General features: G+C 39.5%; 1 protein-coding gene across 11 annotated transcripts in view; it reads right to left on the minus strand.

The window, feature by feature from the left end:
* Tanc2 (tetratricopeptide repeat, ankyrin repeat and coiled-coil containing 2) overlaps window positions 1–21,915 on the minus strand; it is a 314,497-nt gene extending 292,582 nt beyond the window's left edge. For 9 of the 11 annotated variants that reach the window (XM_052756540.1, XM_052756535.1, XM_052756531.1 and 6 more), the window contains exon 1: window positions 21,803–21,915. The gene's annotated coding sequence lies outside the window, so the exon portion shown is untranslated. Of the gene's footprint in view, window positions 1–21,558; window positions 21,662–21,802 lie in introns of those variants that run through there. The other 2 variants (XM_052756532.1, XM_052756529.1) reach the window with 1 other exon arrangement.
* Between the last annotated feature and the right edge of the window lie 2,800 nt (window positions 21,916–24,715).

The raw sequence follows: 24,715 nt of genomic DNA on the forward strand, positions 1-24,715 counted from the left end.
AGACCTGGTTGTCCTAAAACACACTATGTAGACCAAGCTGGCCTTGAACTCAGAGATCTGCCTTATCTTACCTCCCGAGGGCCAAGATTAAAGGCATGTGCCTAGCTTAAGTAGCGTTCTTAAATAGGCATCAGGAGATAGAATCTACTGCACAAATGAAATGGTTACCTATAGAAGGAAGTATGCGTACTTCTTCACAATAGGTAGATGTAAACGTTAGTAAATGCCTAGAAGTAGCTTCTAGAGGACTGCTCTCAACTTTTTCAGTAAAAAATGAAGAAGAGGCATTAGTTAAGAGAAGGATGGAAGCTGGGCGGTGGTGGCGCACGCCTTTAATCCCAGCACTCGGGAGGCAGAGCCAGGCGGATCTCTGTGAGTTCGAGGCCAGCCAGGGCTACCAAGTGAGTTCCAGGAAAGGCGCAAAGCTACACAGAGAAACCCTGTCTCGAAAAACCAAAAAAAAAAAAAAAAAAAAAAAAAAAGAGAGAGAAGGATGGAAAGCGTTAAAAGTGTAAAGTGAGAGGAAAAACCATAAAAAAAAAGAGGTCCACCCTACTCCTGCACTATATAACATGATTACCTGGAAGGATTAAGGTCCCACTTGAGGTTTGCGGTCATGAATTTAAAATAAAACCAATCAGTAATGTTGTATGCTTTTCACTAACCACATTCAGCTACATGGGTGCAGGAATGGAAAAAGTGGAAAGCTGGATTTAACAGGAATGCAGTTTTGGCTCTGTAAGGACAATGAATCAAGAAAGGAAATTTGAGAGCCTAGTGTTTAACTCAATAGTACAGAACTTGCCTCATATTGCAAGGCCCTGAGTTAAGCCCAACACTACTAAGAAACAACAACAACAAAGTTTCTCTAAGGGAAATATCAAGGGTTGTATGCTGGGATAATTAGGATTGGTTTACAAGGTTTACAAACCTTACAAGTAAGAAAGGGAGTAAGGCTACTGAGAGACAGTATGAACAGCAGTAGAATCAACGGATTAGAAAACCACGTAGGGTTAAAAGATTGTAAATCGGGGTTAGAAGGAGAAAGATGGAAAGAAACAAGTGGTAGAGAGGAAGATGCATAAAACTGAAATTATGAGGATTCTTTAGTTGTTAATAAAGAATGACTAAGTTGGAAAATTACACCATTTCTATAAGTTAAATTCAAAATACTGAAAGATCAAAATGCTGAAAAAATATTTCATGATCAAAATTACCAAGGATTAATATAAGAAATAGTATTGCTAAGAAAAAGAGAGCAACAAATAAAAGAGAGGGTGACTCTGGGTAATAATTTGGCTGACATGTATCTGCCAGTTCCTGGGAGGTAGTCTTTAAATCCTGGTAATTTCCTGAGTGATTCAAATATCTTTTTCATTCATGGTAGGATTAACAGTAGCTCCTAGACAGTTTATGGTAACAATATAACTCTGGCTACACAAGAAAGACCAATCATGTGACTGGTGGGCTGCGGCTTTGGGCCATGAGATATCAACCTGACCAGAACAAAGAGAAAAGCTACAGATTGAGTTCAATCCATGACCAATAATTCAATTATGCCTACATAATGAAATCTCCTTAAACACTAGATACTAAGGCTTGTGGGAGCTTCTCAAGTTGGCAATACTGTGTGTGTGTGTGTGTGTGTGTACTGTCAAACATCCATGTGACAGGAAGAAGATTTGCCCTGACTCCCCTGGGAAAAGATACCACCCCCCATATGGAAATCTCTCCCACCCTATAAACCTTTCCTTTCAGCTCATTCTGACTTAAATTTGTGATGCTACCATGAAACTACTGCTGTAAGCACACTGCTTTCCTGACTCCTCTGAACTGTTCTCATGAATTATCAAACCCAAGAAGATGGTAAGAACCCTCAAATTTGTAGTCCACTGACCAAAAATTAAGAGTGGTCAGCCTCTAGACTTTTGGCTGGTATCTGCATAAAGATCAATCTTGTGGAGAGCTGAGCCTTTTACTTTCGAAGTTTGTTCTAACTCTAAATAACCAAAATCAAACTCATTATAGGGAATGAACCAGGAGTTAGGATCAACTGGGGTTGTAAATAACATAATCTGATGACATGCAGTTCAAAGCCAGAGAATTTTAGAAAAAGAAAAGAATGACCTCAACGCTGCACACAAGGAGTAAAAAGGACATCTTTCTCTAACTCCAGCTCCAGTGGTTTGAGACCTACAGGAAAGTCTTACAGCACCACTTAAGAGGGCTTCAGAGGAAGCAATGTCTTAAGAAGAAGAAGAAAAAAAAAAGATTTCTACAGAGCATTCCAAAAGTTTAATAGGTTGTAAAGATGAGAACAAATAAACAAAAGCTGCCCACTAACATGGAACATACAACATATGAAATAGTGGAAATCCTAGAAGTTAGGATTTCAAGGAAAAGATAATAACTGTCTTAGTTAGGGTTACTATTGCTGTGATGAACACCATAACCAAAAAGCAAGTTGGGGAGGAAAGGGTTTATTTCCAAATAAGGAAAGCCTTACACTTCCACATCACTGCTCAGCACTGAAGGAAGTCAGGACAGGAACTCAAACAGAGCAGGAACCTGGAGGCAGGAGTTGATGTAGAGGTCATGGAGAAGTGATGCTTACTGACTTGCTCCTCATGGCTTGTTCAGTCTGCTTTCTTATAGAACCCAGGACCAGCAGTCCAGGAATGGCACCACCCACCATGGGCTGGACCCTCCCCCATCAATCACTAGTTAAGTAAATGCCCTGCAAGCCAGATTTTATGGAGACAGTTTCTCAATTGAAGTTCCCTCCTTTCAGATAAATTTAACTTGTATCAAGTAGGCATAAAGCTAGCCAGCACAGTAAGCAAGTGTACCAAATAGTGCAAATAAGTCAAGCAAAACCAAGTCTAAAACAGGACCACTGACTAAATAATGTAAAAGCCACTGATAACCATGATCAGCAATTTCAGTGAAAAGATGAGGGAGGAAGCCTGACTGGAACCGTTCAAAATAGAGAGAGCTGACTTTTCCATACTCTGGAAGCCATTCAAAAGCAGACAACAAAGAAGTGTTTACTCATTGATACTAGGGATTGTTAACTGCAGAAGAACTACTCATGCCTTTGCTGTTTACTCATTGATACTAGGGATTGTTAACTGCAGAAGAACTACTCATGCCTTTGCTGTTTACTCATTGATACTAGGGACTGTTAACTGCAGAAGAACTAACTACTCATGCCTTTGCTGTTTACTCATTGATACTAGGGATTGTTAACTGCAGAAGAACTACTCATACCTTTGCTGTTTACTCATTGATACTAGGGACTGTTAACTGCAGAAGAACTACTCATGCCTTTGCTGTTTACTCATTGATACTAGGGATTGTTAACTGCAGAAAAACTACTCATGCCTTTGCTGTTTACTCATTGATACTAGGAACTGTTAACTGCAGAAGAACTAACTACTCATGCCTTTGCTGTTTACTCATTGATACTAGGGACTGTTAACTGCAGAAGAACTACTCATGCCTTTGCTGTTTACTCATTGATACTAGGGATTGTTAACTGCAGAAGAACTACTCTCATGCCTTTGCTGTTTACTCATTGATACTAGGGACTGTTAACTGCAGAAGAACTACTCATGCCTTTGCTGTTTACTCATTGATACTAGGGACTGTTAACTGCAGAAGAACTACTCATGCCTTTGCTATTTTCTCCTGGAGCTATTCTCTTTCTTCGTATTTGCATCCTCCAAAATGTGGTTCAACCAAAGTAGGGAATGTCTTGAAAACCAGCAACTTTGTTTCCACTAAAATACAAGACTTAACTTGGTTGCAGACCTCAGATAATTTAACCATCCCAGTGGCACCTGCTGGGAGAGAGCAGGGTCTCTATTATTCTGGAGTTACAGCAGTCCTATCTGGAGAAAGCAATGAACTAATTGATTATCTAAGGATTTAGCAGGAAATTCAAGGCAGTAAAACAGCCAGTGTTAATGATTCCTCCATATCACCCCAGGTACTTGTATTCAACAGATACAAAGACAATTTAATGGAAGAAAGGATAATCTTTTCAACAAATTATTCTGAAGCAACTAGATATGTCGACATACAGAGAAATAAACTTAGATCCTTACCTAACACCAAAAAGTAATTCAAACTGATCACAAAGCCAGCAATTCCAATCCTAGGAATGGGCCCAAATGAAATTAAATCATTTATCCACATTAACATTGTGTATGAATGTTCACAACACCATTATTCATAAAAGCCAAATACTGGAAAGAATTCAAACATCCATTTGGTGAATGGATAAACAAAATGGTACATTACACAATGGAATAATATTCATCAAGAAAATGAAATGAAATATTGATACATGATCAACACAAATTACCCTTAAAAACACGCTAAGGCAAAGAAGCCAGAAGCAAAAGATTAGATTTGTATTTGTAAAACAAAACTGCATACTATGAATTTCCAAATGCTGGTTATAAAAACAAAAAGCAGACAGTATTTAGTCGAGCAGTTTCTTTAACTTTCCATTCATGATCCCTTTTCAACTCAGAAAATCTTTACACAACCCCAGGAGTACAGGTGATTAAAGTAGATATACAAATCAAACACTTCATGATAAATCATGAAGAAGTTTAAGATAATTCTTTGGCATACATAAAATGTTACCATTTATTAAAGACAAAAGCAAATTTGTAACTAATGAGATGGATGTGCTTATTTATTTTTACAAAAATAATTAAATCTTGGCTGAATAGTTGATACTACATGATATACCGTATCTTCAGCATTTTTCTTAGTTGATCAATAATATTTTTATTTTATAACTGTCAGTGCTGAGAATACCATTTTACATAAATATGTAGTATAAAATGGCAAAAGTGTGTTTAGATCCACTTCAGATATTGTTGGAAATTCCATCTTTCTTCCAAACCAAAATACATCAACAACTCAACAATTTTTAAAATCAACATTCTAACACAATGCAGCCTAAGTTGAAATACAACACTGAGCTGATAATGTGCTGAAAAATGACAGCAGAAAAACATTAAAAGTCTTTGTTTCCCAAAATTAAACTATTGTTTTCTATGGGTGCAGAAAACCATATATGGGGGAGGGGAAGCCACAAACCATAACATACAACAATATCAAATCTAGCTAAGATGTCAGGCAGTGTTCACTGGAGTTGTATGCCTTGATGGCATGTACACTCCAAAAGGCACAAGTTGCATGTTCAAAACCAAGGTTGAAATAAAGTGATATATTGAGCAAGCCCTACCAAAATCATCTTGGATTTGTTACACATTGGCTTTTGATTCATTTTTGGTTGCTGTATGTTCAGAACTTTCTTACTGTTGTCAAATGTTTCGTGACCCTCACATTCATTCACTCTGTAAGCCCATATGAGATCATGATCCACAGTTTAACATGGCCTAAAGCTGGAGTTAGGAACAGTAGTTGATTGCAACAAGATAAAGGAAATTTTCTGAGGTGATAGAAACATTCTAAAATTAAATTGTAATGACTGGTCAACTCTATAAATTTACCAATGAATCATTTAACTATACATTTAGCAGAAAGCTGTGAAAAGAGGAATATCAGACAAGTGAGTAAAGATAACTCACTTCTGTGACTTCTAGTATAAATGAGAGAAAAGAGGGAGGATGGTAGCTAGAAAGAGATGGTCAAGAAAGAGTTTCTTTAAAATTGAAGAAATGGGAATGTTTTTTAGTTGTTAGCAGTGGTCTAGAAAAGGAAAAAAGAAAAATACAGAAACAATGTCCTTGAAAAGGTGAGAAGGCAAATGGACTCTAGTGGACAACTGAAAAGAAGAAAAGATGGTTAATCTATAGTAACACTGGTAGACGCGGGTGACAAGATTATTTCTATTTTCTTAGTGCTGAGAAAGAGGATAGAAAGGAAATGCTGGAAATCTGAGTTCAAGAAAAAAATATAATCATTTAAGTGAACAAGAATATAAAAGAACCAGAATACTAAACAATTAATTTAAAGTAGTTGGAGACTAAGCAATAATTTAAAGTTGTCAAAGTTATTCTACTCCAGCAACAGTTACTTATAAGTATACAATTATAAAATGTAACACTGGTACTAACTGGTATTGTGTTTTACCATGTGAGAACAACCAAAGGCAAGGATTCAAATGGATTGAAAAGAGATTCAGGAGAACAACTATAATGACAGGCTTGGAATCCAGCTAGCAGAAAAGGAAGTGAAAGATAGTTGAGTGTTATGGAATGGAAAGGGTAATAAATGGAAAGGTACTATTAGGAGCTAAGGGTACAGCTAAGTATGAAGGAAGCCCCAGGATAGACGACCCCCCAGCACCGCATAACTATAAGTGTGGTGATTTCCACTTGTATTCCAGCACTGGGGAAGTATAAAGGTATCGATAAGGTAAAAGAATTAAGGCTACTGTGTACTGTGCTGGTTAGTTCTTACCATCAATTTGACACAACACAGTCATCTGGGAAGAGGGGACCTTAAGTTAGAAATTGTCCAGATCAGACTAGCCTGCGGTCACTACTATGAGAGATTGTCCTGATTGATGATGATGTGGAAGGACTCATCCCACTGTGGGTAGAGCTATCCCTAGGAAATGTGGGTCTGTGCTATACCGGAAAGCTAACTTACCATGAACAAGTGAGTCAGCCAGTAAGCAGCATTCCTCCATGATTCCTGCCTTGAGTTTCTGTCCTGACTTCTCTGGCTTGAGAAGTCCTCCATAGATTGTGACCTGGTGTTAATTAAATAAACCCTTTCCTTCCAATGTTGCTTTTGGTCAGAATGGCTTATTACAGCAAGAGAAAAGAAGTGAGCAAAAAAACCAAAAGGTAGAAATCGGTATTATGGAAAGCTGTGATTAATAAGTTCTGAGGCATGGCTCTAAATCCTGGCTGCACATTAAACTCATCCAGAAAATTGTTAACATATTAGGTCACATCTCCCATAAACCAAGTCCGCATAAACAAAAGTAAGTCCTAGACATCTGTGGTTTTTCAAAATTTCTCAGACAATACAGATGCACCTAGGGTTCAAAATTATCTGTATAGCATACAACACAGAAATGAATGGCTAAAATAAAGACATGATCCTGGAAGTGGCAGAGGTGAGAGTATCAGTAGGATCTTCTGCATAGATACTGAAGTCATCAGTAATTGCAACTGGAGGAGCAGGAAAGTGACAATGAGTCCAGAAGTTGTCCACACACAGGAAGAAGAAACCAAGAGACTATCTTTGTCTCAGTAGGAGAAGACATGACTACAGACCTTGCAAAGGGAAAAACATGCCTTTAGAATGAGAGCTAGGTATTCAGTTACAGCAAGGAGATGAAGTGGAAAAGAGACTAAAAAATAAAGAGTTTTACAAATGACTGACAGTTAGCTCTAGTAGGCACAGAGGAAGATTCCTGGTCATGAAGAGTAAAAATTGGAGATGGACAGGAGTGCAAGAAAAAAAGGGTTCAGACTCAACTAGAGAGAATAAGGCCAGGAAATCTCCAAGTCATATTTTTTAACGCTATAGAAAAAAACAGAGAAAAGCTCTGTGAAGTTTGAAAAGGCTTTTCTGGACTGGTCCCAGCTACACTCTAAAAGATTTTAAAAATTAATTTCAAATGAAAATGTCACAGAAGTTATCAGGGTCAATTCCATACACAGTTGTCATTATAAACAGATTAACACCTACAGATGACAGGACCGTATTCTACAGAGCAGAACAAAAACATGACAGCCCATTTTTTTTTTTTTTTTTTTTTTTTTTGGTTTTTCGAGACAGGGTTTCTCTGTGTAGCTTTGCGCCTTTCCTGGGACTCACTTGGTAGCCCAGGCTGGCCTCGAACTCACAGAGATCCGCCTGCCTCTGCCTCCCGAGTGCTGGGATTAAAGGCGTGCGCCACCACCGCCCGGCTTGACAGCCCATTTTAAAAGGATCTAAAATATCTTGAGAAAAAAACACAAGACGTGAGAGAGCAACAGAAATCATAATTTAAAAAAATAATAATAATAAGGTACCAAAACTCAGGAAATAATTCAACATAAAAGGGGGAAAAAACAACAGTAAGTAAAAACAGTTAATCCCTTAAGAAAAGTAAATGAGCCAGGCAGTGGTGGTGGCAGTGGTGGTGGTGGTGGTGGTGGTGGTGGTGGTGGTGGTGGTGGTGGTGGTGGTGGTGGTGGTGGTGGTGCACGCCTTTAATCCCAGCACTCTTTTTGGGAGGCAGAGCCAGGCGGATCTCTGTGAGTTCAAGGCCAGCCTGGGCTTCAGAGTGAGTTCCAGGAAAGTCGCAAAGCTACACAGAGAAACCCTGTCTCAAAAAAACCAAAAAAAAAAAAAAAAAAAAAAAAAAAAAAAAAAAAAAAAAAAAAAAAAAAAATTGTATATAAAAAAAAAAAGAAAAGAAAAGTAAATGAGTCAGGTGTGATGGCGCACGCCTTTAACCCAGCACTCTGAAGGCAGAGGCAGGCGGACCTCTGTGAGTTTGAGGCCAGCCTGGTGTACAAAGAGAGTTCCAGGACAGCCAAGGCTGTTACACAGAGAAACCATATCTCAAAAACACAAGAGGAGCCAGGCGTAGAGTGAGATCCAGGACATGCACCAAAGCTACACAGAGAAACCCTGTCTCCAAAAACAAAAACAAAAACAAAACAAAAAAAAGAAAGAAAGGAAAGTATATGATAGAAAAGAATAAAGTCTTAAAACTCAAAAAGATTTGCAACAAATACTAAAAGGGAAAAGCTCTAAGTGGGTAAATGAAAACTAAGTATATTGATGACAGAAGCCCCCAAAGAAAATTAAAGGAACAGAGTAAAAATAGAAAACAGTAATTCACAGACTATTTTCTAAAATTAAAAAAATTCAGATCTGCTACATCTTTGAAAAGGACAATTATTTTTGACAATATTAACTCATAATGACCAAAAGAATGTATTTCAGGAAAATTGTTGAACTTTACAAAATTAAGGAAAAGAAAAGGATTTGGGGGATTCCAAAGGAGATTTACAGAGTTCTTTAGAGTCAAGAATAAGAGCCTAAGAAATAAAAGATGAACTGGCAACACGGGCTTCTCACAATACAAATCAGATAAAGTTCTTAGGATGAGACTTGATAACCTCAGGGTGTGTAAGCATGTTAACAGTACATGTGTAGAAAGCAGGCCGGGCGGTGGTGGCGCACGCCTTTAATCCCAGCACTCGGGAGGCAGAGCCAGGCGGATCTCTGTGAGTTCGAGGCCAGCCTGGTCTCCAAAGCGAGTTCCAGGAAAGGTGCAAAGCTACACAGAGAAACCCTGTCTCGAAAAACCAAAAAAAAAAAAGAAAGCAGTCCAGAACCCACCACTCCTAGAGCTGCAAATGGCAGAATGGATGGTAAATACAAGAACAGTCCTGAAGAATGGCTTCAAAATACTCGTTCTACAGAACACAATTTTGCCAATAAGCACAAGAAAAAAAAAACTTTAAAAGGGGGATTCGGGCCAGTATTTCCAATCTGTACAGAGAACAAAAGAGTGCTTGCTAAACCTGATGCAATCATATATGGTATTTTAAAGGTACCAGTCCTATGATTATCACCCACATCACCCACCCCACTTTCTGAAATGCTAATGTGTCTGCTATCAGGCTTTAACAACCAAAGGTCAGTAGTAAGAGCAAGGCCAGGGAAAAGGAAAACAAAATGTCCCCAAAGATTCCAAAATAAATACTGGTCTATCATCTTTCAAGACCAAAGAACTGTATAAAACTACACTGTCATTCTCATGGGCAGGCATGCTCATGGCATTGTCTACAAATACAAAACCTACCAACTCTCCCTAAGACAGTAATGTAATTTTTAATCTTACAACTTTGGTCATTTAATAAGATGTTAATATTTTAATGTCCTTGCCTCCCTAGAATAAACCTACTTGATCATGATATACTGTCTTTTAAATGCACTTCTGGATTTATTTTGCTAGTATTTTATTCAGAATGCTTGCTTCTCCAGTCAAAATAGTGGACTAACAGCCCTAATAGTAAATAATAGCAGATTTAAAAAAAAAAAAAAAAAGAAAAGAAACAATCTTACCATCCATCAGTTGTTTAGTAACAATAAATGATGGTGCTATGAACACTAAGTACTCAGCTTTTTAAAGTTAGAATTCCATTTACTGAATAGAGAGCTGTGATAGATGGTTAAATAAAGAAGGCAAGTCATTGAGTAAGTAAATAATATCCTTTATTTTTAAAAAGCTTATGAATGTATGTATATTTGCTTACATATTTTTGAACAAAGAGAAAGACACTGAAAAAGATCCAAATATCAGCTAATGTTTGTTGCCAAAAGGAGTGTAAATAGAAAAGGGAAGGCTGTAAGAAAGGAAAATACTATCGTTTTATTTACCCCTTGTTTATTTATTTTAATAGTTACAATCAGATATATTACTCTGTAATTTAAAAAAGAAAAGCAGAATAGTGGGGGAAATGGAACAATACCCATTGATCATTAAAGTTAGTAACAATTAACAGTTGTTAACAACTAAACAATTCTTCTTTGACACATTCAGAGATAAATTACCTTTTAAAAAGATGAAGAGTCCTTACGAAGTTCATTATTTTAAAAATGTGCAACAATAGGGGCTGGAGAGATGGTTAAGAGCACTGGTTGTTCTTCCAGAGGACCTGGGTTCAATTCCCAGCACCCACGTGGCAGCCTACCTCCAGGGGATCTGACCCTCTTACACAGACATGAATTCAGGCAAAACACCAATGCACATAAAAGTAAATAAATCATTTTTTAAGATGCACAACAATAAATGGGAACCAAACTTGCATAAAAGTGGTCTTTCCCAATGGGCATTAAATGAGATACTTTCAAGACAAACTTTACTGGAACTTCTTACGTAGCCAAGGATAACCTCAAACACTGAAGTTCTTAACCTCCTGCCTCTCTGTCTCCCAAGTACTAGGATTATAGGCCTGTACCAGCAAACTTGGTTAAGTGGTACTGGAGCTCAAAGCTAGTACTTCATGCACACTAGGCAAGCACTACTAACTGAGAAACATTGCCAGCCCAAGACAAACTATTTTTTATTTTATGACTAGCACAAGGATATTGATTTGTGCAGACTCACTCTCCCTCTCTGCTCTCTGTTGTAGGATATTTTGACTGCACTCTGACACTCCCAAGACTGCCAATTAAGTTTACCTTGAATCAGAGGGCAGAGCTAGCTACTAGCTGACCAAAATTAGCCACAGAGGTTTTGGAGGACCCAGGACATATAGAAAGACATGGGAAGTAGTAGGGAGGGGATTAGAAAGAGTCATGGCCCTTTGGATCAAGGAAGGAGAGAGAGAGGGGAGGTCACTGGTGGCTTCCCCGCCGCTTCTCTGATCACTCAGGTTTATACCCCACATCTGACAACTGAGTTTTTTTACTAATAGACTAATTTAGATCATCGTTACACTTCTCCTCTCCCTCCCTATTTCCATCTCCCTCTCCCAAAACTTTCCTCTCCTACTGCAAATTGAACCTAGGGCCTTGGGCCTGCTACTGTTCCACTACTGAGCAATATCCCCAAACTAAACTTGAGATTCTCAACAACTATCCATACTACAGAAAGAACAAAATTTTTTCAGAATGTTTTTATATAGCAGATAGACAAGTCCTTTGTTTTATTACTGTTGTCACTGTTAAGTAAAGACTACAGAAATAAATCCTCTAAACAGTTCACCTTGTCTAATCATGTATTGTTTAGAAAAAAGAACAACTACAAAATCTATCAACCTGGAGCACTGGTGGGTAGTGGGAGAAGCAAAATTCACATTATTAAAAAAATAAGAAAAGATGTTTGCTGTGGATATCGTTCTGTGCAAATAAAACACTGATTGGCCAGTGGCCAGGCAAGAAGTATAGGCAGGACAAGGAGAGAGGAGAATTCTGGGAAATGGAAGGCTGAGTTGGGGAGACACTGCCAGCCGCCACCATGACAAGCAGCATGTGAAGACACTGGTAAGCCACGAGCCACGTGGCAAGGTATAGATTTATAGAAATGGATTAATTTAAGATATAAGAACAGTTAGCAAGAAGCCTGCCACGGCCATACAGTCTGTAAGCAATATAAGTCTCTGTGTGTTTACTTGGTTGGGTCTGAGCTGCTGCGGGACTGGCGGGTGAGAGAGATTTGTCCTGACTGTGGGCCAGGCAGGACCAGAAAAACTCTAGCTAGAGATGTTTGTAAAAGTTGAAAACATTTACATGACCAAACTGAGGGAAAATATTTGTCAGTTTCACTGTTTCAAGAAATAGCGTGGCTTTTCTCACTTAGATAATTTAATTCTATCACCATAAAACCCTCTCAAGGTAAGTTTTTAAAAAGACCTTCACAGCTGGTGAGTGACAGAGCAATAATTCACACCTGTTTTACTGATTTAAAACTCGTAACACATGTTCTTTCTACTACACAATTGGTCTCTCTTTGCAGAAAGTCAAAGCTGCTTTTTTGTTTTGTTGTGTTTATTTTAGACAGGCCCTTATGTAGTGCAGGCTAGCCTCAAACTCTTGCCTCAAGTTCCTGAGTACTGGGAATACAGGCTTATACAACCATATTCCACTTAAGGCTTCTTAAACTGAACAGTGATTCTTAAATAGTATTGTCACTTTCTAATATTAGAAATATCTAACAGCTTTCAAAGGAAGTGTCTCTCCTCTTCTTTAAACTCCTAGAAAAGGAAGAAAGAAGATCAATGCTGAAGCAGGATTTGGGTGTAGGTGGTTGGCAATGGTTATTTGTTTATGTGCTTTAATAAGTCTTCATTCCACTGGTCTACAAACCTAAATACCTTCACCACCACCCAGCTGACAAGCCTAGAGAACTCTGCAGTTTCATGGAACTGGAATAGAAACGGATTTCTAGAATATAGCAAACCATCTATTTAGCTTTCATAAAGCAGCAACTAGAAATTTCTAGGACACTCTTCCCTCTCCCATGCAAGATTAGGAACAAAGGGTTAAAAAGACACCACCTTCATTTAAGCAGAAATACTAAGATCTGAAGCAGATTCTCCAAGTCTAAAATGACTAAATGATATATTATCTACATACTTGATCCCATTTCCAAGTTCAATAAATGTAATCTATTATAAAAAAGATCCACAGTGAAAGGGGGGCTTCCATGACAACAAGAAAACGAGAGCTAAAAAGAAATAAGAAAAAGAAAAGAAAACTAGAGCCATGTTTCTTCCTGTCTATTTTTATGACCAGATATGCTGATATGATATTTAAGAAGAAATGTGTGTCTACTGTTCTAAAAATCCATTTGGAACAAGTAAGGGTTTTCCATCATTCTTATTTATATGTACTTTTCCTTGTAAACTTTATGTCTGATATACTTGCTAATATTTATAAAAATGAACAAATGGGGACTGGAGAGCTTTCTTAGCAGGTAAAAATGTCTGCTGTGCTAGCATGAAGCAGTGTTCAGATCTCCAACACCCAGGGAGATTCCAGGCAGGCATAGTGGCCTGTTTGTAATTCCTAGCTTTGGGAAGGCAGAAAAATTCTTTTAGCAAGCTGGTTAGCTAAACTAGCCAAATCAGCAAGATTCAGGTGCAAATGAGAGATTGCCTCAATATATAACAAAGTAGGAAACAATCAAAAAAGACTGAACATCAACCTCTGCACTCCACACACACCTGCCACACATATGTAAATACACAAATGCACATTACCACACACACATGCAAAAAATGTTTTGAATAAAAAATTTAAATGAACATATAAATCATATAAAATCTTTTTCACAGTGCCTTTGCCACAAAAGGAAAACAGTAAAATATCAACAGTAAACTTTAGAAAAATGAAAATACTAATGAATATGCTACTTGTTTTTAAGTATATTTTTCAGAGGTGGAAGAAACATCTAGGACACAGAAATCTGAATTATAATTTTAGCTTTTGAAAAACAATATGAAACTTCTAAGCACATGCCATTAATTCCAGCACTCGATCTCTTTGTGTTCAAGGCCAGCCTGGTCTACATAATGAGTTCCAGGACAACCAGAGCTACACAGTGAGACCCTGTCTCAAAAAATACCAAAAAGAAAAGAAATTTCTACCCTTAATTGAAAGAAAGAGAATAGTAGTGAAAATCAGGACATACACGTGGCAGGAGTCAACAAACATCTAAGAAAATGACACACCCTAGAAGTGCTCCAATTTTCCCAAAATAACTAATGCACACTCAAACTTTACACACAGGGTATCTGTATAACAAAGACAAATACATATACACATAACATTTTTTTTTATGGAAAATACACAAGAAACAGAAATCTAAGCAGAGAAAACTATTCTATATTCCAAAGTTCTCTCTGCTTGGCATACTTATTTTTTTTCTTCTTACTCTCTTTCTTTTTTTTTTTTTAATTAGACAACTCTCACTATGTAGCCTTGGCTAGCCTGGAACTCACTATGTAGACTAGGCTGGCCTGGAACTCAGAGATCTGCCTGCCTCTGCATCTTGAGTGTTGGGATTAACGGTGTGGCCACTGCACATGGCTCTGCTTGGGACAGAATCCAACTTTAGAGTTAGACATAAGAATGTTATAAAGGAAGTACAATAGGGGCTTTTCAAGTAAGCAGTACTAAGGCAAAGTAGTGACTTTTCCTCAATAAATACGTATTTTCTGTAAAAACCTTCAATATACATATATAACCCCTAACATTAAAGGAACATTAAGGGCACAGACTATGGAATAGAATAAGGAATGGCAAACTTCTTTTTAACGAAGTAAATATTTAGGCTTTGTAGGCCATACAGTCTCTATGACAACTACTCAATTCTGCTGTTGACCTGAAAACAGCCACAGCCAATATGTAAGCAAATGAGCATGTTCCAATAAATTTGTCTTTATGGACATAGATATTTGAATTCTTATAATTTCCATATCATGAAGAACTACACTTTTAATATTTTTTCAACCACTTAAAAAAATCTAAAAACTATTCTTAGCTTGCGGGACACATAAAAATAGGCGATAGGCTGGATTTAGCCCATAGGTTATAGTTGGTTAATTTCTATAATACATAAAGAAAGTAATTTGGCTCAAGTTCACACAGTGAACCTTCTAATCTTTCTTCTGTCCCCACCCCAGGAAACATAAAAAAAAAAAAGTACAAAATCTAGTTATCTTTAGGGACAGTTTTAATTACAGTCTAAGTATTAGTCTGAATAGTTAGATTTAGGTACATGCGTGTGGATACTTTTTATACTTTCCTGAGACTGGGTTTCACTACGTATCCCTGGTGGGTCTGGAAATCACTATGTAGACCAGGCTGGCCTGGAACTCACATAGCTCCCCCACCTCTGCCTCCCAAATGCTGGGATTAAAAGTGTGTGCCACCACACCTGGCAAAGGATGATGTTTCTTTTTCTTTTTTTCTTTCTTTCTTTTCTTTTTTTTTTTTTTTTTTTTTTTTTTTTGGTTTTTCGAGACAGGGTTTCTCTGTGTAGCTTTGTGACTTTCTTGGATCTCGCTCTGTAGACCAGGCTGGCCTCGAACACACAGAGATCCACCTGCCTCTGCCTCCTGAGTGCTGGGGTTAAAGGCGTGCGCCACCACCGCCCAGCTGGATGAAGTTTCAAAGGCATAACTAAAACAATCTTTCCTCAGTAAGTGGACAGTGAGTACCCACTATGTACTGACTATACTGACGCAAAATAAAAGATGAAAAGTGGGTCCTGCTTCAAGGAATCTAACAGACAAGCAATGAGACAGTCACATAAATAATTAAATATGTTTACCTATACAAAGGGAGAAGACAGAACAACACACTCAAACCCAATTAGGTGAGTAAGAATAACCTTCTTCACTCAAAAGATACTGTTTAGGCCAAGACATTAAGAAGAATTTGCCTACAGAACAATATAAAGGGAAGAGGTAGTCCAATGCAAAGAGAGCTTTATATAGAAAGGTATGAAAATGTAAGAGATTATTATGTATTAAAGGAATTCAGAATTATTGAATAACTTCAAAACGAATATGGCAAGTAATAAGTCAAAAGAGGATGCAGGGAAAAGACCATGATTTACCTCATATGGTTGCTAAAGAGTTCTCATTTGATCTTTTCTACGATGAGAAGCACTGAAAGCTTCTGAATATAGTAAAATGATCAACTAAACATTTAAAACTATCATGCTGGGGCTGGGAATACAGTTCAGTGGGTAAAAAAGCTGTGCAAGCATGAGGACCTAAGTCTGAATCTCCAGCACCCTTAGAAAATAGGAGGTATGGCTACATGCACTTGTACCTCGGTACTGGGAGACAGAGGCAGATGGGTCCTGAAAGCTAAATGACCAGGCGGCCGGCTAGGCTAGCCAAAAAGCAAACTTCCAGTTCAATGGAATCCTATGTCTCAAAAGAATAAAGAGAGCAATAGAGGAAAGCATCCACTGTCCTCCTCTGGCCTCTACATGCACAGGTTTATATCTCACATTCATGTGTATGAAATCACACACACACACATACACACACACACCCGTACCACCACCACCACCACTATACATACATAGGGGGGGGGCATACATATCACTCTGGCAGTAGTGTGGAGGTACCTATGAAAGAAAGGTACATAAAGAATACAGATGTCTTCTAGGCAATCTTTTTTTTTTTTTTTTTTTAACACACCAAGATCATTGACTAAAATGCTTGGTTTAGGTGACTGACATCAGATTAACTTGAGTTCTAATAAAAAAACACTTCAAAGGCTGTGTCTACCATAACTGAAAAAAAGACAGAAACTGATTCTATGGAAAAAAAATAAAGTATAATTAAGACTAGCATCAACCTAATTCTTTTGTCTCTTAAGTTTGGTCATGTTTATCGTCAACTAAAGAAAGGCATACAGAAGCTGAACACAGCAAGATACTTTGGTGTGGCCCATACAATAATCAACTCATTTGATACTTTCAACATCCACAAACACAGTTTTCACATGATTTTTTTTAATAAACTGACTTGTGTTAGAAATATAGCTCAATGGAAAAACACTTGCCTAATACACACAAGGCCCCATGTTTAATGGCCAGCACTACAAAACAAAAGTAAATTGATCTAACAAAAAGAAATGTGTTTCCAGAAATAATTATGATACTACAATTATTTAGAACTTTCTAGAGTAATAAGTCCACACTTTTTCCACATCTACTACCTGCTTAAGCTTTCTGAAACTCAGACGTTGGTTCTCCATCTACAATAACCTTGATCTTAAAGACTACCGATAAGTTGTCCTCTAAGAGGAAAATGACCTCAAAATAGAAAATATCTCCCTTAAGCCTTAAGCTTTTAACGCTTCTATCCATAATTTTTTCAAGAGACTCACCAGGAATACATACTCTCCATCATCACCTTATCTCCTTGTTCTGTTCTTTTTTTTAATCTTAAGTAATTTTCAACTAGTATGTTACTAGAAAACATGCAATTCAAATAAACTGAGATAGTCTTCACAATATAATAAAGCACAAACAATTTATCTTTACAGTATGATCTATCTTTCCACCAAATAACAGTATTTGATGACTGCAGTCATATTAAGCAAATATGATGATGTTACTGGTTAATAATAATGGTAACCAATAATAATTCACAGAGAAAAAAGAAATGTCTAATAATTAAGCTAGCTTCCAGTATTTATTACCTTGCTCAGACTAGTACTAGAATAATAAACCACCATGTGTAGCAGCTTGCTCTAAGTCCTTGAAAGAAAATCTGGATGCTATCAGTGAAAATATTCTCCTTAACTTTGGGTGACTCTGAATTCAGTCCAGTATAATTCAACTCGCGTCCCCAACTATTCTGTCTCAGATTTTAACTGTATTTCAAAAAGAAAAGAAATATGACAAAGAAAGAACTTTATGCATTAGTACATATAGTTATTCTACTACATACTCAGTAAGTTATCAACCATCCCAGTATTTCCCTTTTGGAACTTCTGTTATTAGTATATTCCTGTTTAGAGTCTATGTCCTTCTTCATTCAAAATAATTCATAGTTATTTAGAAAATACTAAAGGAATAAAGTCAACTATAAGAAGGAGAGCTAGCATGGCATAGGTAAAAAATCAATGTTGAGGGGCTAGGAGTGTAGCTTAATGGTAGAGCACACGCCCAGCATACACCAAGTCCTGGGCTTACACTCCAGCATCCCCGGGTGAGGAAACATTAGTAACAGCCAGACAAGGCGGCACATGTCTTTAATACCAGCACCAGGTATGCAGAAACAGAAGGATAATTCAGTGTCGATCTGGGCTACATATGGGGACCCTGTCTCAACAGAAAAAATAATGTTAATAATGGGAAAAGAAAATAACCACTTAAGGTTTAACAATGTTGGTTGTAAATTTTTACAGTAAAGATGCAAACCAAATTACATTTGCAAGTAGAATATTATCAATAAAAATTCGGAGCATGTCTAAGCTTTCTGTTGAATATACTAAAGTATATAATTTTATATCCTGAAAATTTTGTCCATAATAAATATGTTAAATCCCATAATACCAACAAATGTATATTAAGGTAAAGGAGTGTTTGGTTACATGAGATATATGATTCATAATATAATCAGAAGAAATTCTGTGAAAAGAATGACAGAAACAGGTTGGCAAAGAGAAGAAAATAATTATCACAATTGTGAGAGGCAATGGTCCACTTCCTAAAACAAGTGAAAGTATATGAGGAACATGGACTACACTGTTATTCTTTGTACTTTATTCATTTTTGTAGACATTTCATATGTAATCAACATCTACAAAATAATGGTTTAAGTGTTAAGAACATTTGGAGCAAACATTTGTTTGGAAGAGTTAATTATTCATAAAGATCTAATCTATTTTTGATAATCATATTTTTAAATAAACAGAGATCATAAAATGTGAATATGGAGGGAAAATAATAATTTCTTCTTGATTTTCCAAATAAAATTAGCAATAAAGCTTTACTGATACTTTTAAAGAAACATGGCACTCGTGCACGTGTGTGTGCGCGCGCATGCGTGTGTGTGTGTGTGTGTGTGTGTGTGTGTGTGTGTGTGTGTGTGTCTCAAACTACCTGAAAGTAACTTTTTATTTCTAAAGATCCCCCTCAAAGCAAACACTACTATAAGTATTTTTTGATCACATGAAAAGTCCTGAGTAATAGTACTTATTGCTTGTAATCACATAAAGCAAATTTAAAAACAAATTCCTAAGAGAAATGTTCTACTATAACTACTCTTTGCATATGTGTAGGCAGGTTTATCCACATCTAATAGTATTTGCTCTATGATGGACATGTGCATTTTAAGCATAGTATGCCTTGTCAATACTAATGTGCAAAGACAATACAGAATACTGATGAAAAAGAGTCTGGAGCCAGAGTTTCTAAACTGAAACAGTGTTTCCACATCTCAGCTACATAATCTTTGGCAAATTGATCTGTTTTTCACTTCGCATAGGTAAAATGGAAATAATATATATCTCATAGGATTTTGTAACAGTATAAGCAATGTACAAGATTGGCACAAGGTGTGTGCTACATAAATATATACTATTACTACTAGAAGTAATAGAATACCATGTTCCTGAACATACTGTAAACATTCTCAGCAATCTGAATTGACTAATATCAGATACTATTTAAAAGGGACATCAAATCTTAGATCTATGTTTCCAGCTCTGCACTCTAAAGTAAACAAGTGATTAATAAATCTACACAGCCACTCTAATGATACAGAACAATCTGAAGATTGTTTCCCCCAAGTGCAGCTATCAATTTCTTCCCTTACACAAGGGGGCAGTGATAACAAGAAAAGAACAGGGCTCTGCAACACCTCTTCTTCCAGACAGTAGGGGGTGGCAGTACATATGGCTTAGAGTCAGAACAAAACAGGAAGACCCAACAGAACTGCTCTTTATTCTCTCTGGCCCTCTTCTCTCTTTAGCTTCAACAGAGCCTCGAGGTAAAGGAAATATCTACAGAAAAGACTAAAGTTCAAATAAATCAAGGAAAATCCAATTTTGTTTTTGAAGGAAATGAAAATAATAAATGATCTGGAACCAGGGTGAAGCCAATCAGTATGAATTTTTGTATTATCTGGCAAATTACTATAATAAGAACGACATTCAACCAGGTAATTCAATTTATAAGAATTCAAACATAACACACTAAAATTTCATCAATAATTAAATACAACCTAGGAATACATCAGGTATTTCTGCTTTTGTTTTAGTAACACAGACACTTGGTGTATATACATGTTATATCACATAGCTCATCTAGCCGTCTTTTGTTACTTTTGAAATTCCAGTATGTTCTGACAATTCTCTCAAAACAGATGTTCTTAAATGGAAGTCACAATGTTTTGCAGCATGTAGATACACATACATACACACACACACACACACACACACACACACACACACACATTTAGAGAGAAAGATGGAGATGAAGGGATTGGGGAAGAGAGAAAAGGAATATTTGTTTCATTTGTTTCTGTCTTGTGCTCACATTCCTAAGACAATTTACCCGGCAAATGCTACAAGAAACACTACATCTACAGTATCCATGTTGTTGCTTTTTATGCCAATTTAATGTATTCTGTTTTTATCTTATCTCACCATCCCATCCCAACAGCTAGAACATACCAGAATATTTCACTATTGCCAGTCTCTGCAATTAACCATTGACATAGCTTTTGGCTCCAACCCTTCAAAACGCCTGAAAATTTATCCCTTTTGTTCACTGAATTGTTTTGTTTTCCTTGTTCCACTTATTTTCACCGGTGTAAAAGCCAAGGCAGGGACACAGATGAAAAATAGTTCCCTTTGGAAAACGAGCTTGAACACACAATTATGGTCATGTCGGTTGGTTGGTTTGTCTTATTGTTTGTGGGTTTTTTTGTTTGTTTGTTTCCCTGAAGAGGAGCAGAAGAGAGTGAAAAACGTCCAATCTTCTTCCTAATGCTAATTATCATTGTTTATGTTTTGTGAGAAACATTTTAAACATTCCACACCTGGAACAGAAAGACAGGCTACAATCAGCAAGCTCTACATGCTGATGACAAAACCTGAAATGATTTTGGCTCCTGTATTTTTTCTTTCCCATCTCACAACCAGACAATTTGCTTTTTGTTTGTTTGTTTGTTTTTTGGCTTTTTTTGGGCTTTTTTTTTTTTTTTTTGCTTTCACGTGGGTACTTTCCCTATATCAAAAAATTGCTTATCGCAGCTCCTCTTGATTTCCTATGACAGAATATGTAGCAAAGAGCCCTATTAGTCTTTTATTATACTACACCTCCTTCCCCAAAGGAATTATTAATATTCCTAATAACACTTCTACCATGCACCTCTACGCCACGGAGGGAGGCCAGCCCATCCTCAGCCTTTACCTGGCACATTTCACAACTACTTCTATGCTGCATTCAGGGACACATTTTGCAACTCGTTCTGCACCGCATTCCCTGCCACGTTTAGCAATCGGCCTCGCATCTCATCCCGGTCCCCGTCATCCGAAGACTCTCTCCAGGTACCAAATATCAAGACTAACCTCGGTGACAGCCAAGTGGCCGAACCCCGGAGCCCTCCGAAGCCGCCCTCGGTCCCACCTTCGGAGGCAGCCTGCCTTCCTCACGCCTTCGACACCGACACCGACACCGGAGGCGCTTCAATACCCGTTTCCCTGTCTCCCGGCTCGCCCCCGCCCCAACCCCCGCAACTGAGGCGTCGCAAGCGAACGCCCCTGTCACCTCACCCTCACCGACCCTTCTTCCCCGCTCCCCCCGGGTCCTTACCTGCCGCTCTGAGGGGCGCGGCGCACCTCGGGGTCAAGCCCGCGTGCCCGTGGTCTCCGGTGAGGACCGCGCCGCCCGCGGACGCGCCGCGGAGGATCGGCGCCTCGGTCGGGCTCGGCGGGGCCTCGCGGCCGGCGAGCACTGGCAGCCCGCGGCGGTCCTCCTGTCAGCGGCGGCGCGGGGGGGCAGACTCGCCCCTCAGCACCGCGGCGGTGGCGGCGGCGGCGGCGGCGGGCGCCTCGCTCCGCCTCGCGCTCGGCACAGCCCGGAGGTGAGCGCGAGGGGGATGGGAACGGGGGCGGGGCCGCCCGAGGAGGCGCGCAGGGCGGCGGAGGGAGCGCGACGCCTTTCGCCTGGGGCCCCGCGCTAACGGCGCTCGCAGCTGGCCGCGCCTGGGCGGGCGGCTGGCGCGAGGCGGCTGTGGCCACCGGGCCCCGCCGGAGCAGCGCGCGCCCAGCAACCCGCGCCCGGCCGGCCGCTCTCTAGCGCCGCCGCCGCGCCGGGGGCGTCGCACCCTCGGAGGCCGCCCGCAGCCCCGCCCCCTCCGGGCCGAGCTGGGGAGGAGCGCGAGCGCGGAGGGAGAGCGCGTGCGTGGGGGCGCGTGCGTGGTGGAGCGCGCGCGCCCCCGCCCCCTGCCCCTCCACGGCCGGGGGGTGGGGAGCCGTGGCGGGAGCTGGTGGTGGTGACACCCCGCGCCGCGCTGACAGGGGGGGCCCTGGCGCCGCAGGACGTGTAGGCATTTCGGGTTTCCTCAGGGGGCTTGGGCTGGTGGGGTCGAAGGCATTTGGTGAGGAAGAGGGGAGGAAGCTCAATAGCTGACAAGGCCCTACAGGGTCTGGCTCCGCCCCCGGGATGATGTCACTCTCGAGGTGGCTGCGGCTGTCACGTGCGCCCACTTCTGGGGGGGGGGGCTTTCCTCCTGCTTTGATGGCACGAACGTTCCTCTAGACTGCCCCCCACTTGGGTCACCACGGGCGAACGTGTCACTCAAAGTCGTCGAAGCCAACAAGTGTCAGTTACTCCTCTCCTGATGCTCGATTGCAATATGTAGACTGCTCTCAAGATGCCACAGTTGCCTATGGTGGAGATTAGAAGAGGAATGAGAGGAAAAACAATGGCTTAGGGTGGCGGGTGGGGGCCGTAAGGGATAACGGAGAAAGAAAACTGACATCTAGAATAATCACTCATGATTCACCAACCTTAGGTTGCTAGACTTAAGTAAAGTTGCAATTCTGCCTCGGTCATTACCAGCTTGAATAAGAGTTAATGTGATTTTAAGGCAACCAGCAAAGCACGCAAACTCATCCCATTAAGACCCCATTGAAGGATATTAGGTCATATTTTCCCCCCAAAACTCTCCACCTAGATTTTTCTTCCCATTGCTTCCTTTCCCTCAAACCACGAAACAGCCGTTCAACTTTGCAAGATTCTTGGAGTAAAATTTTTTCCATGTGCTGCAAGATGTTACAGAGCTATCATCGTTGCATATTTTGCTTGGGTGGACTTCCATTCCATTAACTGAGATGACTTTTTAGTCTGCCTCCTAATGAAATGCCATGACTGGAAATAGATTCACAAATTACATCAATCAAAGGTGCTGTGTCTAGGCAGTTTGGAAGGGAAAGAGGTTGGTTGATTGATTGGTTGGTTAGTCTGATAACAGTCCGTTTGAATCTACCCCATCCCAAAGCACTTTGCTGTGTAATTTCTTTGATTTTTTTAAAAATTATTAATTTCAGAACAACACAAAAAAGTGAATATGAAGTCATGTCCAAAAACCAGCCCTTACAGTGAACACTTCAGAATTCTGAGGTAAGACTGTATGTAGCATTGACTGTGGTTAGCATGGCAAGGTGAAAAACTGACATATGGACTCTTGGTTCTAATTCCAAAAGTGAGTTCAGTCTAACTAAAACCCACCTACCTACTGTGATAGAAGCAGGGTACTGATTACTTACATTGTAGGTGGGTGAGGGAGGGGGCACAAGGGGGGGAATAGTCTATAGATTGCTGGAAATGGTCACAAGGTGCACACACACTTAAAAAGTAACCTGTGCCTGTGTTTCAGTTTTAACACACAAAGAAACATTACATTTCAACACAGTTTTACAGTGAAACATGACAATGTCATTATGTTGGGGATCAGAAAACAGGTTTGATCAGGGTCGCCCACCTCTTACCCTGGTACACAAGCTTAAGCAAGTCCTGGACCTTCTTTTCTTCATCTGTCTAGTGTGGGTCATGATACCTCACAGAATGGTTAGGAAGGAAGGGAAAATGAAAAGGTGAGAAATATTTAGCACAGAACATAGTACACAATAAAGTGCTCGTGGAACAATAGCGAGTATTACATTGTTTTTACATCTGAATTTACCCTCCTTAATTCTCATTTAGTCTTTTTATTTCTTTCTTTTTTTTTTTTTTTTTTTTTTTTTTTTTTTTTTTTTTTGGTTTTTCGAGACAGTGTTTCTCTGTGTAGCTTTGCGCCCTTCCTGGAACTCACTTGGTAGTCCAGGCTGGCCTCGAACTCACAGAGATCCGCCTGGCTCTGCCTCCCAAGTGCTGGGATTTAAGGCGTGCGCCGCCGCCGCCGCCGCCGCCACCGCCGCCGCCGCCGCCGCCGCCGCCGCCGCCGCCGCCGCCGCCGCCGCCGCCGCCGCCACCACCACCACCCGGCCTTTTTATTTATTTCAAAGATTAATCTTTTTATTTATTTCAAAGATTATTTTGTTTCTGAGCCTTGCCTTGTGAGTTTTACTGAAGCTAATAACATTCCTTCCCTTGAGAAGTAACAAAAGGCAGTCAGGGGTATAATATGTTGCTTTTCAAACTAGTTCAGGTGGCAGCACCTAGAAATTATGTTCATTGTGAAGCACCATGAAATATTGGTAGATTGAATTCTGCCATATGGAC

Source organism: Peromyscus californicus, unplaced genomic scaffold (genome assembly GCF_007827085.1).
Source record: "Peromyscus californicus insignis strain IS unplaced genomic scaffold, ASM782708v3 Scaffold_3__1_contigs__length_106647218, whole genome shotgun sequence".
NCBI lineage: Eukaryota > Metazoa > Chordata > Mammalia > Rodentia > Cricetidae > Peromyscus > Peromyscus californicus.